The sequence below is a fragment of the Phoca vitulina genome, unplaced genomic scaffold (genome assembly GCF_004348235.1).
Source record: "Phoca vitulina isolate PV1807 unplaced genomic scaffold, GSC_HSeal_1.0 scaffold4, whole genome shotgun sequence".
Classification (NCBI taxonomy): domain Eukaryota; kingdom Metazoa; phylum Chordata; class Mammalia; order Carnivora; family Phocidae; genus Phoca; species Phoca vitulina.
In genome coordinates, this window is record NW_022589707.1 from 75,534,510 (window position 1) to 75,547,413 (window position 12,904).

General features: G+C 37.2%; 1 pseudogene; it reads right to left on the reverse strand.

Moving 5' to 3' along the window:
- Positions 1 to 230: 230 nt before the first annotated feature.
- LOC116630596 lies at positions 231 to 850 on the reverse strand (annotated as a pseudogene).
- Between the last annotated feature and the right edge of the window lie 12,054 nt (positions 851 to 12,904).

Genomic DNA, 12,904 nt, shown 5'->3' on the forward strand with positions numbered 1-12,904 from the left:
ATCCCTTTCAATTATTTTCTTGTCTTTTTTGGGGGAAGGGGTTTAAAGAAGGGAATGTATTAGTAAGCACGGGGGAGAGCCTGCCATTGGGCATCCCCAGAGGAGGCAGGCCAGACCCCCACCCAGGCCGAGGGGAGTCTGAAAGCCCCAGGGGCTCTCAGGGAATGTCACTGCTAAAACATATATATATTAACCATTCATGGGAGGGCAGGAACAGGGCTGGGGCAGGATCAGATGATCTGGCAGGGCATTCCATAGCTGGTCATGCTGGCCTGGGATGCCCTGCAGTTGGTGCCCATCTGCAACCCAATGACGTTCTTGCCCTCTTGCAGATGGTTGTCCGAGACGTTCCAAGGGTTCTCCTTGGACTTCTTAGGAAACCAGTTGGGATCCCCAGAGAAAAGCCCATCCTCCTGGGCTACCGCCAGTCCACCCAGGTTCATCAGCATCTGCTGCAAACATGACATGTTCTTTCCTTCCCAGAGGTCCAGTTTGGAAGATGTCAGTGGTGTTGATGCCATAGTGCTCCACCAGTGCAGGAACTGAGAGATCTGCTCCAGCTGCTTGAAGGCCATAATGGAGGCCTGGATCTTCTTCACTGGGGCTAGTTCTTGGGGTATAGCCCGTTGATGAGTTCACACAGCACCATGCCATCCTTAAGCCAATTCTGGGATTTCTGCAGCCCAGGCTGGGGCCAGCCTGCATGCTTGTGGCACTGGGTGGTGATTCACTGGATCAGGATCTGCTCCAGGTCTGCATCCTACTGTTTCTCAATCTTCGGCTGTACCCCCCAGCTCAGGCCATAGGCAGGTCCCCTACTGGCCATTCCAAAGGGCAGTGGTGGCTGTGGGGTGGATTGGCAGTGAGGGCGGCACAATCCTGGCAGGGGCTGCTTATGGAGTCCAATTATTTTCTTGTCTTATCAATTATTTTCTAAGTCTTTTTAAATTTTCATTTTTACACTCACAGTTTATATATATATATATTTGATTTTTGGCTTCCTTTCATTGTGTTCAACTACATTTTTGTATATATATGTTTTCTTTCTTGCCCTATTTTGAGATCTAGTTTCTTCTAACAAACAGACCAAAATACACCCAGGATCTAGATTATTGTTCTGTTCTGTTCTGTTCAACTTCTTGTCTGAATTTTATTCCCATTTTTTTTTTCCTTTTCTTATCTGATTCTTTTCTGTTCTCTTCTGATTTGTGTAGTGTATATTTTTCTGGTATAGTTATTATTCTTTAGTCCTTCAGTTTTATATTTTATTTTCCTTTTCAATTATTTTCTTATCAAATATTTTTGTCTTTTTTAAATTTCATTTTTACACTTTTACACTTTTAAATTTCATTTTAAACTTCACTTTACATTTATACATTTTTGTATATATAAGGTTTTCTTTCTTGCCTATTTTGGGATCTAGACCAAACGACACTCAGCATCCAGTTTATTGTTCTGTTATGTTCTATTTCTTGCTTGAGTTTTTTCTCAGTTTTTTTTCTTTTCATTTCTTTTTGGTTTCTGTTCTCTTCTGATTTGTGTAGTGTATATTTTTCTGGTGTCATTGTTGCTATATTTGTATTTTCCCTCCCTTTTGTCTATCCTTTTCTGGACATAATGACAAGATGGAAGAACTCACCCCAAAAAAGAGAATAAGAAACAGAATTCACAGCCAGGGATTTAATGAATATGGATATAAGTAAGATGTCAGAACTAGAATTCAAAACAGCAATTATAAAGATACTCGCTGGGCTTAAAAAAACCACAGAAGACACTAAAGAATCTCTTACTGGAGAAATAAAAGAACTAAAATCTAAATCAGGTTGGAATAAAAAATGTTATTTCTGAGATGCAATAAAAAATGGAGGCTCTAACTGCTAGGATAAATGAGGCAGAATAGAGAGTCAGTGATATAGAAGACAATATGATGGAAAATAAGGAAGCTGACAAAAAGATAAACAACTACTGGATCACCAAGGGGAGGATTCAATCAATCAGTGATATCGTAAAGTGAAACAATATTAGAATAACTGGGGACAGAGTAAGAGGAAAGAGAGAGGGGGGCAGAAGGATTACTTGAACAAATTATAGCTGAGAATTCCCTAATCTGGGGAAGGAAACAGGTATTCAAGTCCAGGAGGCACAGAGAATCCCCCTCAAAATCAATAAAAATAGGTCAACACCTAGACAAATAATAGGGAAGTTTGCAAATTTCAGAGATAAAGAGAAAATCCTGAAAGCAGCTTGAGGAGAGATGTTCTTAATCTACAGGGGTAGAAACATAAGGCTGGCAGCACACCTGTCTACAGAGACCCAGCAGGCCAGAAATGACTGGCATGATATATTCAGGGTACTACATGAGAAGAATATGCAGCCAAGAATACTTTACCCAGCAAGTCTGTCACTCAGAATAGAAGGGGAGATAAAGAGCTTCCATGAAAAACAGAAACTAAAAGAAATTGTGATCACTAAACCAGCCCTGCAAGAAATATTAAAGGGGATCCTTTAAGTGAAGAGAGAGTCCAAAAGTAACAAAGACCAGAAAGGAACAGAGACAATATACAGAAACAGTGACTTCACAGGTAATACAAAGGCACTAAATTCATATCTTTTAATAACTACTCTGAATGTAAATGGACTAAATGCTCCAATCAAAGAACACAGGGTTAGAGATTGGATAAAAAAAAAAAAAACAAGACCCATAGATATGCTTTCTATAAGAGATTCATTTTAGACCCAAAGTCACCTCCAGATTGAAAGTGAGGGGCTGGAGAACCATTTATCACGCTAATGGACATCAACAGAAAGCTGGAGTAGCAATCCTTATGTCAGACAAATTGTATTTTAAACCGAAGACTGTAGTAAGAGATGAAAAGGGACACTATATCATAATAAAAGTGTCTATCCAACAAGAAGAACTAAAAATTGTAAATACTTATGCCCCTAACATGGGATCAGTCAATTATATAAACCAATTAATAATAAAATTAAAGAGACACATTGATAATAAAACAGTAATAGTAGGGGACTTTAACACCCCACTCACAACAATGGACAGATCACCTAAGAAGATCAATATGGAAACAAGGGCTTTGAATGACACACTGGACCAGATGGACTTCACAGATATATTCAGAGCATTTCATCCTAATGCAACAGAATACACATTCTTCTCGAGTTCACAATGAACATTCTCCAGAATAGATCACATACTGGGTCCAAATCAGGTCTCAACTGGCACCAAAAGATTGGGATTATTCCCTGCATATTCTCAGACCACAGTGCTTTAAGACTCGAACTCAATCACAACAGAAAATTTGGAAAGAACAAAATTCAGTGGAGGTTAAAGAGCATCCTACTAAAAAATGAATGGGTCAACCACGAAATTAAAGAAGAATTTTAAAAAATCATGAAAGCAAATGAAAATGAAAACACAACAGTTCAGAACTTTTGGGGTACAGCAAAGGCAGTTCTAAGAGGGAAATATATAGTAATATAAGCCTTTCTCAAGAAACAAGAAAAGTCTCAAATATACAACCAAATTTTACACCTAAAGGAGCTGGAGAAAGAACAGCAAAAAAGCCTAAATCCAGCAGGAGAAGAGAAATAATAAAGATCAGAGCAGAAATCAATGAAATAGAAACCAAAAACAGTAGAACAGATCAACAAAACTAGGAGCTGGTTCATGGAAAGAATAAATAAGATCAATAAAACCCTAGCCAGACTTATCAAAAAGAGAAAGGAGCCAAATAAATAAAATCATGAATGAAAAAGGAGAGATCACAACCAACACCAAGGAAATACAAACTATTTTAAGAACATATTATAAGCAACTATATGCCAAAATTAGACAATCTAGAAGAAATAGACACATTCCTAGAAACTTATAAACTACCAAAACTGAAACAGGAAGAAATAGAAAACCTGAACAAACCCATAACCAGCAGGAAAATTAAAGCAGTCATCAAAAAACTTTTCAACAAACAAGAGTCAAGGGCTGGATGGGCTTCCCAGGGGAATTTCTACCAAATATTTAAAGAACTAATACCTATTCTTCTGAAGCTATTTCAAAAAAAAAAAGAAATGGAAGGAAAACTTCCAAACTCTTTCTATGAGGCCAGCATTACCTTGATCCCAAAACCAGACAAAGACCCCACCAAAAAGGAAACAGACCAAGATCCTTGATGAACATGGAAGCCAAAATTCTCACCAAGATATTAGCCAGTAGGATCCAACAGTACATTAAAAAGATTATTCACCACAACCAAGTTGGATTTATTCCTGTGCTGCAAGTGTTGTTCAACATCCACATCAATCAATGTGATATACTACATGAATAAAGAAAGGACAAGAACCATATGATCCTCTCAATTGATGCAGAAAAAGCATTTGACAAAATATAACATCCTTTCATGATTAAAACTCTCCACAGTGTAGGGATAGAGGGAACATACCTCAATATCATAAAAGCCATCTATGAAAGGCCCACAGCAATATCATTCTCGATGGAGAAAAACTGAGAGCTTTTTCCCTAAGGTCAGGAACACGACAGGGATGCCCACTCTCACCACTGTTGTACAACATAGTACTAGAAGTCCTAGCCTCAGCAATCAGGAGACAAAAAGAAATAAACAGCATTCAAATTGGCAAAGAAGAAGTCAACTCACTCCTCACAGAAGACACGATATGTGGAAAACCCAAAGACTCCATCCCAAATTGCTAGAACTCATACAGGAATTCAGCAGAGTGGCAGGATATAAAAATCAATGCCCAGAGATCAGTTGCATTTCTATACACTAACAATGAGCTATAAGAAAGAGAAATTAAGGAATCAATGACATTTACAGTTACACCAAAAACCATAAGATACCTAGGAACAAATTTAACCAAAGTGGTAAGGGATCTGTATTCTTAAAACTACAGACCACTTATGAAAGAAATTGAGGAAGACACAAAGAAATGGAAAACCATTTCATGCTCGCGGATTGGAAGAATAAATATTGCTAAAATGGGGCGCCTGGGTGGCTCAGTCATTAAGCGTCTGCCTTCAGCTCAGGTCATGATCCCAGGATCCCGGGATCGAGTCCCACATCGGGCTCCCTGCTCGGCGGGAAGCCTGCTTCTCCCTCCCCCACTCCCCCTGCTTATGTTCCCTCTCTTGCTGTGTCTCTCTCCGTCAAATAAATAAATAAAATCTTTAAAAAAAAAAATATTGCTAAAATGTCTATGCTACCCAGAATAATCTACACATTCAATGTGTATTTCCTGTCAAAATACCATCAACATTTTTCACAGAGCTGGAATAAATAATCCTAAAATTTGTATGGAACCAGAAAAGACCCCAAATAGCCAGAAGAAAGCTGAAAAAGGAAACCAAAGCTGGTGGCATCACAATTCTGAATTTCAGACTCTATAACAAAGCTATAATCATCAAGACAGTATGGTACTGGTACAAAAGCAGACACATAGACCAATGGAACAGAATAGAGAGCCCAGAAATGGACCCTCAACTCTATGGTCAACTAATCTTCAACAAAGCAGGAAAGAATATCTAATGGAAAAAATGGCAGTCTCTTCAATAAATGGTGTTGGGAAAACTGGACAGTCACATGTAGGAGAAAGAAACTGGACCATTTTCTTACACCATACACAAAAATAAATTCAAAATGGATGAAAGACTTAAATGTGAGACAGGAATCCATCAAAATCCTAGAGGAGAACACAGGCAGGAACCTCTTTGACCTCAGCCGCAGCAACTTCTTCCTAGAAACATCGCCAAAGGCAAGGGAAGCAAGGGCAAAAATGAACTATTGGGACCTCATCAAGATAAAAAGCTTTTGCACAGCAAAAGAAACAGTCAACAAAACCAAAAGACAACCAACAGAATGGGAGAAGATATTTGCAAATGACACATCAGATAAAGGGCTAGTATCCAAAATCTATAAAGACCTTCTTAAACTCAACACCCAAAGAACAAATGATCCAATCAAGAAATGGGCAGAAGACATGAACAGACATTTTTCCAAAGAAAACATCCAAATGGCCAACAGACACATGAAGAGATTCTCAACATCATTCAGCATCAGGGAACTACAAATCAAACCCACAATGAGATACCACCTCACACCACTCAGAATGACTAAATTTAACAAGTCAGGAAACAACAAATGTTGGCAAGGATGTGGAGAAAGGGGAACCCTCTTAAACTGCTGGTGGGAATGCAAGCTGGTACCGCCACTCTGGAAAATAGTATGGAGATTCCTCAAAAAGTTAAAAATAGAGCTACCCTATGATCCAGCAATTGCACTACTAGGTATTTACCCAAAGGATACAAACATAGTGATCCAAAGGGGCACCTGCACCCTAATGTTTATAGCAGCAATGTCCAAAATAGCCAAACTATGGAAAGAGCTGAGATGTCCATCGACAGATGAATGGATAAAGAAGAAGTGGTATATATATACAATGGAATATTACATCAAAAAATGAAATCTTATCATTTGCAAGTCTGTGGATGGAACTAGAGGTTATTATGCTAAGTGAAATAAGTCAATCAGAGAAAGATAATTATCATATGACTTCACTCATATGTGGAATTTAAGAAACAAAACAGAGGATCGTAGGGGAAGGGAGGGAAAAATAAAATCAGACGAAATCAGAAAGGGGGACAAACCATAAGAGACTCTTAACTATAGGAAAGAAACAGAGGGTTGCTGGAGGGGTGGTGGGTGGGTGGATGGGGTAACTGGGTGATGGGCATTAAGGAGGGCACGTGATGTAAGGGAGCATTGGGTTTTATATGCAACTGATGAATCATTGAACTATACCTCTGAAACTAATAATACATTATATGTTAGTTGAATTGAAATAAAATAATATTTAAAAAAAGATAGGAGAATTTGGGCATCAATACCCTTCTTCAGGAGTTTAACCCCTCTGCATCTCTCACTCATTTGCCCTATATCTTCAGGGAAGGTCCTGACAGTAGGTGAAAAGGCACACAGTGTGCCTGAAGTAGGATCCAATAAATTTGATTTCTCCTGGATATATCCACTGTATCAGTAGCTGAAATGAGAGCTGAATTAAGTCTGTAAGATGCACAGACATCAGGAGCACCTTGTATATCATCAATGTATGCTAATATCATAATATTACACATAAAGTATTCTTCCCCTAAATTTAACTGAATATGATTAAATCTTTAAATTGAGAACTAATGTCTAGGTATAATTATCAATTTCAGGGCCTAGTTGGCAACAACAGACATGTTAAGTAACCCAATGGAATATAATCACCAATTTCCAGCCTGATAAATTCCACAGACCAAATAATTAATTTCTTCAACAAATAATTTTCTATGTGAGAGAGAGACTTGTAATAGATAAACAAAAAATTAGGAGTCATCAAACAATTGCAGTGCATGTGTGGTAGCCATGCACCTCACTGAACTCCAACTGCAGGGAACAAACTGACTGATATCCCCAGCTCTGGGCTCTGGCCTTTATCACTGCATTTGTGCTAAGGCTATGCCTCCCACAAGCTGTTCCCAGCCAGTGACTAACTGTGGCATGGCTATTAAGGGATGCTCATTCCTGGTAGTCTTGGGACCCTTTGACGAACTACTTTGGCTTGGGGACCTCCATACATCTTGTCAAACTTCCTTAGAACTGCACTGCAGTCTGGGACTCTTCTGCCCAATCTTCCCCACTTTTCTCTTTCCCTCCACAACAGTCAGAACTGCATTGCAATCTGGTGGTGCTCTGAGACAGTCCTGGTTTCTTTCCTATTTTCTCTCATTGGTGTTTACTCTAATAAATCTCACGCATATCTAATCTCAAACCAATACAACATAGATCTTAATGCCAGTTCAAATAGCAAACTATACAGAAGTCAGCAAACTGTAGCTTATAGGTCAGATCTAGCCTGTGACCTGTTTTTTCCAGTCTACAAGCTTAAAAAAGCTTTTACATTTTTAAATGTTTATAACAGTAAACAAAATAATATATACAATGAAAACTGTATGTGGCTAACAAACCCTGAAATGTTTATTTTCTGGTCCTTTACATAAAAAAAGTTTGCTGACTCCTGAACTATAGAAAGGAAGGAAGGGAGGGAAGGACAGAGGAAATGAGAAAAAAAAAAAAACAAAACCAAAAAGCATTTTTCAGGCATTTGATGAAATTTTAATTGACTACATAGTTGATGATATTTAGAAATTATTGTTTATTTTTTGATAATATTAAGTATAATGTTACTATTGTGGCTATGTTTTTAAAGTTCTCATTGTTTTAGAGATGTAAAACCATTATCAGATAAAATAATATAATATCTGGGATTTACTTCAAAAATGCATATGACTGGAGAGGGCAGAAGTGTACATATAACAAGATCGGCCATGAGTGGCTAAGTCATGGAAACAAAAGGCACAGCATAAGGAATATAGCCAATGATATTGTGACAGGGTTATATGGTGACAGATGGTAGCTATACTTGTGGTGAGCATAGCATAATGTACAAACTTGTGGAATCACTACGCTGTACACCTGACACTAAAGTAACCTTTTGTTTCAGCTACACTCAAATAAAAAAAAAATCTTAAAACGATTGGTCATGAGTTGATAATTGTTGATAGTGGGTGATAGTTATATGGCAGTTGCTTATACTATTCTTCCTATTTATGCATACTTTTGAAATACTCTATGAGAAAATGATTACAAATGTATTAAATAAATTAGAGGAGAAATCAAATGAAAATAAAGAAGACTTTTTGGGCGCCTGGGTGGCTCAGTTGGTTAGGCGACTGCCTTCGGCTCAGGTCACGATCCTGGAGTCCCAGGAGCGAGTCCCACATCGGGCTCCCTGCTCAGCGGAGAGTCTGCTTCTCCCTCTGACCCTCCCCCCTCTCATGCTCTCTCTCTCTATCTCATTCTCTCTCTCAAATAAATAAATAAAATATCTTTAAAAAAAATAAGGAAGACTTTTTAATACTAAAATACTATTTAAAACACAATAAGAAAATATTTGACATTACTAATTGCCATGGGTTAAATTGAATCCCCATAAAAATCATATGTTAGGAAACCCCCAATATTTCATAATGTGAACTTATTTGGATATAGGGTCATTGCAGATGTAATTAGTTAAAATGAGGCCAAAGCTGGGTAGGATGGGCCCCTAATTCAGTATGACTAGTGTCCTTACAAATAGAATGGTATAGGAAGAGGAGATAAGCATAGAGGAAAGATGATATGAAGAGACTCAGGGAGAAGACAGCCATCTACAGTAAAGGAGAGTGACCTGGGATAGATGCTTCCCTCATGGGCCTCAGAAAGAACCAGCCCTGCTGATTCAGGTTTCTAACCTACCAGAACAGTGAGACAAACAAATTCTGTTGTTTAAGCCACCCAATTTCTGCTACTTTGTTATGGCAGCCTTTGCAAACTAATACAATGATGAAATGCACAATTTCCAGGAAAAAATTAAATGGCCAAAATCAATTTAAAAAAGAAGAAAAGAACCAGATAGCTAAAAAACTATGGATAAAATTGGGGTGGGGCAAGGATTTCCTCCCCAAAAGACTATAATTTTAGGGATAGATTTCATTGAATGTCCAAATTTCCACAGAACCACAATTCTCACTGCATATGAATTCTTCCAAAATATATAAATATATGACTCTACTAAGGCATTTACTTAGAAATGCAGATAATGTTAAGGATCTATAGATCAAAGGACAATTCCTCTTCTATGCCTATATATTTAAGAAAATGATAAGAGCAAATTAATAAATAATTTATATTCTAAATGTTTTTCATACATGAATTAATATCAACCTCCAAACAACTTCTGAGGTACATACTATTATTATTCCAATTTTGTTGATGTGAAGATAGATACATGCACAAGACCACATATCTGAGCAGTGAAAGAACTAGGGTAGAATGAAAGTCTAGGCAATGTAGCTCTAAAGGCTAAATCCCTGAGACACTTTTTTAATGCTATCTCCCTATTGAGAACATATTTTAATCATATCATTCATATAAAGAACAAAAGATAGAAAAGAGAATGTTTAGCTTCCTTAGCATGCAAAGTATTTCCTTCTTTATCCATAGACACTATTGTTTCTTGATGCATCTCTATGTATTTTTATCTCTTTATTTGAAAAGAAGAGAGATAAAACAAATGATTTTGAGACAGGGAAACCATTTTCTTTAACCTGTGAGGAGACATCATGTGAAACCATAAGTTTTTTGGAAACTGGATAGATAATGTCATATTTTGTCAATGATTTTAAACTTCCTACATTGTGACTTCTTTTATTTAGCCACCAAGAAGTTACTGAAGTTAGTTATTTCCTTATACCCTTTGGTGATTTTTGTGGGGAATTATGGGAATGGTAGCATAAAAACAGTGAAGCCTTTTTAAAATTACCCTTCTGCTGACTCACTGTCAAGAGAGATTGATTGTAGGGAAGGAGTAACAGTCTTTAGGTTCAGAAGCTAAATATGTCTTCTTGCCCTCTCTCTCAGCAATGCAAACTGAGCATGATAATTTGTAGTAATATAATTCTCAAAATCTAAATTAGTGAGTAATAATACCATGATTTGGAGCAGGTGGACTACAGAAGAACATTCCAGAATGGGCATTGAGAGGCCAATGTCTCTCAGTCAGTGGTACGTGACTTCTCATTCTTCCTTGTCACCAAGTATTGTACCTAGTGCATGTACACACACATATACACACACACTTACACACCTATACATGTATGCCATCTGAGGATATATATCAATCTTCAGTAATAATACACCCAGAGTCCTATTAAAAAAAAGAGGAACATTTTCTCAAAACAACATTAACTACTCCGAATACTCCATTCACAGTGGAGAAATTGCTTACATTGTAATGTGAATGGTGTCAGTACCCATTTAGTACATCCTCCTGCTTCTAAACCATGCCAAGATTCTTTTTTGTGTGTAAGAAATGTGAGACTCACCACAGCTACCCTGCAGTAAAACCATCAGCTTTTAATGGCCATTTTTGGCAACTGAGTGCTAGCAAAAGCTTAAGAATTGCCCTATCTTTTACAACTGAGTTAATATAATTTCCACACCATTTACAAACGGTAAAATAGAGCCTGTATGAGGATATTCATAGAAACCTCATGGACTAAGGAATGGGGACAAATTCATTCTGCCTGTAACAGTACATATTTAGCAGTCCAACTTTATATTCTTAGTTGATTATGAGATCCTTGTAAGCAGGGAATATGTCTTCTCTGAGTATCTTGAGAGTATTTTTCATAGTAACCTGAAAATGAGCATATTTTCTAAAGTAAAAAATCTGTTCTCACCATCTGATCAAAGATTTTTTGGTTAGTTAATATTTATGTAGAAGTCTTTCAAATATTTAAAAATTATATTTTCTTGTAAATATTATATTAAATAGCCATTAAATGGTAATCAAATACCCCTTTTTTCCACTGGTGCATAAACATCATCCTAATATCACTTCAATTGGGTATTGAGGCTAAATTTAGGTAAGAAAGTGGAAGTAGTTAAAAATAGCTTGCCTTAACTTGTACAATACATTGATAGTAATAAAATAAAACCCAGTTTCTGACTAATGTGGTATGAAGAGTTTCAAATTATTCTCTGTGATAAAAGAGCACATTAATGTGGTCTGTGAGGCTTCTACAGCTGATCTATGAGTTTTTACAAACTATCAAGCTAATGCCTCTGTTTATCAACCATTCATCCCTAACCTTTTTCAATTTGATTTTCTCCCACAACACTACACTAAACCTGTTTTATCAGAAGTTATCAATGATCTTTCTCAGGGCCTATCTCTCGTATGCTCAGAAAGAGAAAATTGTACATTCCACCACCACCTTTTGAAGCAGCTGTCTTACCTATGACATTAGAATACCTTGGTAATTCCTTCATCTCTTTCTTTTGCCTCTCTCCCCTTCACGGGGTCTTTCCCCACTCTTCAATGCCACAAAATGTGGGCAGTTCCTCAAGGTTCCATCCTTGACTTTCTTCTTTTCTCTGTGCACTAATCTCCCCTCTTCTCTGTTCATTATCTTTCCAAGTGACTCAAATCACTATGCAAATGAATCTCAAAACTATATTTCTGACTTCTCTCCTATAATTTAATCCTAACATTACAAATGCCAGCTAAATATTACTACAGGTGTTAGGATATAGTGATCGGGAGAGTAGGAAGTGAAAAGATGTAGATGTAGCCTTCTATATATAGGGAGATAAGACATTTAGAAAAACATATGAAACTGGGCAGGAATTGATGAGTTCCTTGGAAAAAGTTTTGTATGCTCAAGAATGTTTTGCCGTTAGGTTCTTTGGTAAAAATTTATTGTATTGGATCCATATAAATAACACTTGATCTTAGCCAAAAGACCGAGAAGCGATTGGATCCATATAAATAAGTTTCTCAGTTTATAAGAAGAATATGTCTTAGTAAGACACTAGGAGATTTCAGGTATATATGAGATGTATCATAAGGATGATAATAGAGTTTTGTTTTGTTATCCTTACAGAGTTGAAAGGTGTGTAAGAGGTTAGAGAGTGAGATAATAGGAGGAAAGTTTAAGCTGATTGATAAAAGAGTACATGCAACCTGAAAATTTAGCACATCTTGAGTACTACTCATGCCTGTCATTTCTCTGACTGCTATGGTGACAAATATACATAATCTCAAGATATCTATGTTACATCCATTGTCCTGTCTGTTGCCATTGCAACACAAAAGGAAAACCTAAAGGGAGTAGAATACAGTCAACAACACTGTCTAATCTCCTTTGCGTTACTCCAACACCTTTCTATGCAATCCAGGTTCTCCTACCAATGGGACCATCATTATCACATATTAGGTTCTACCTGTATCA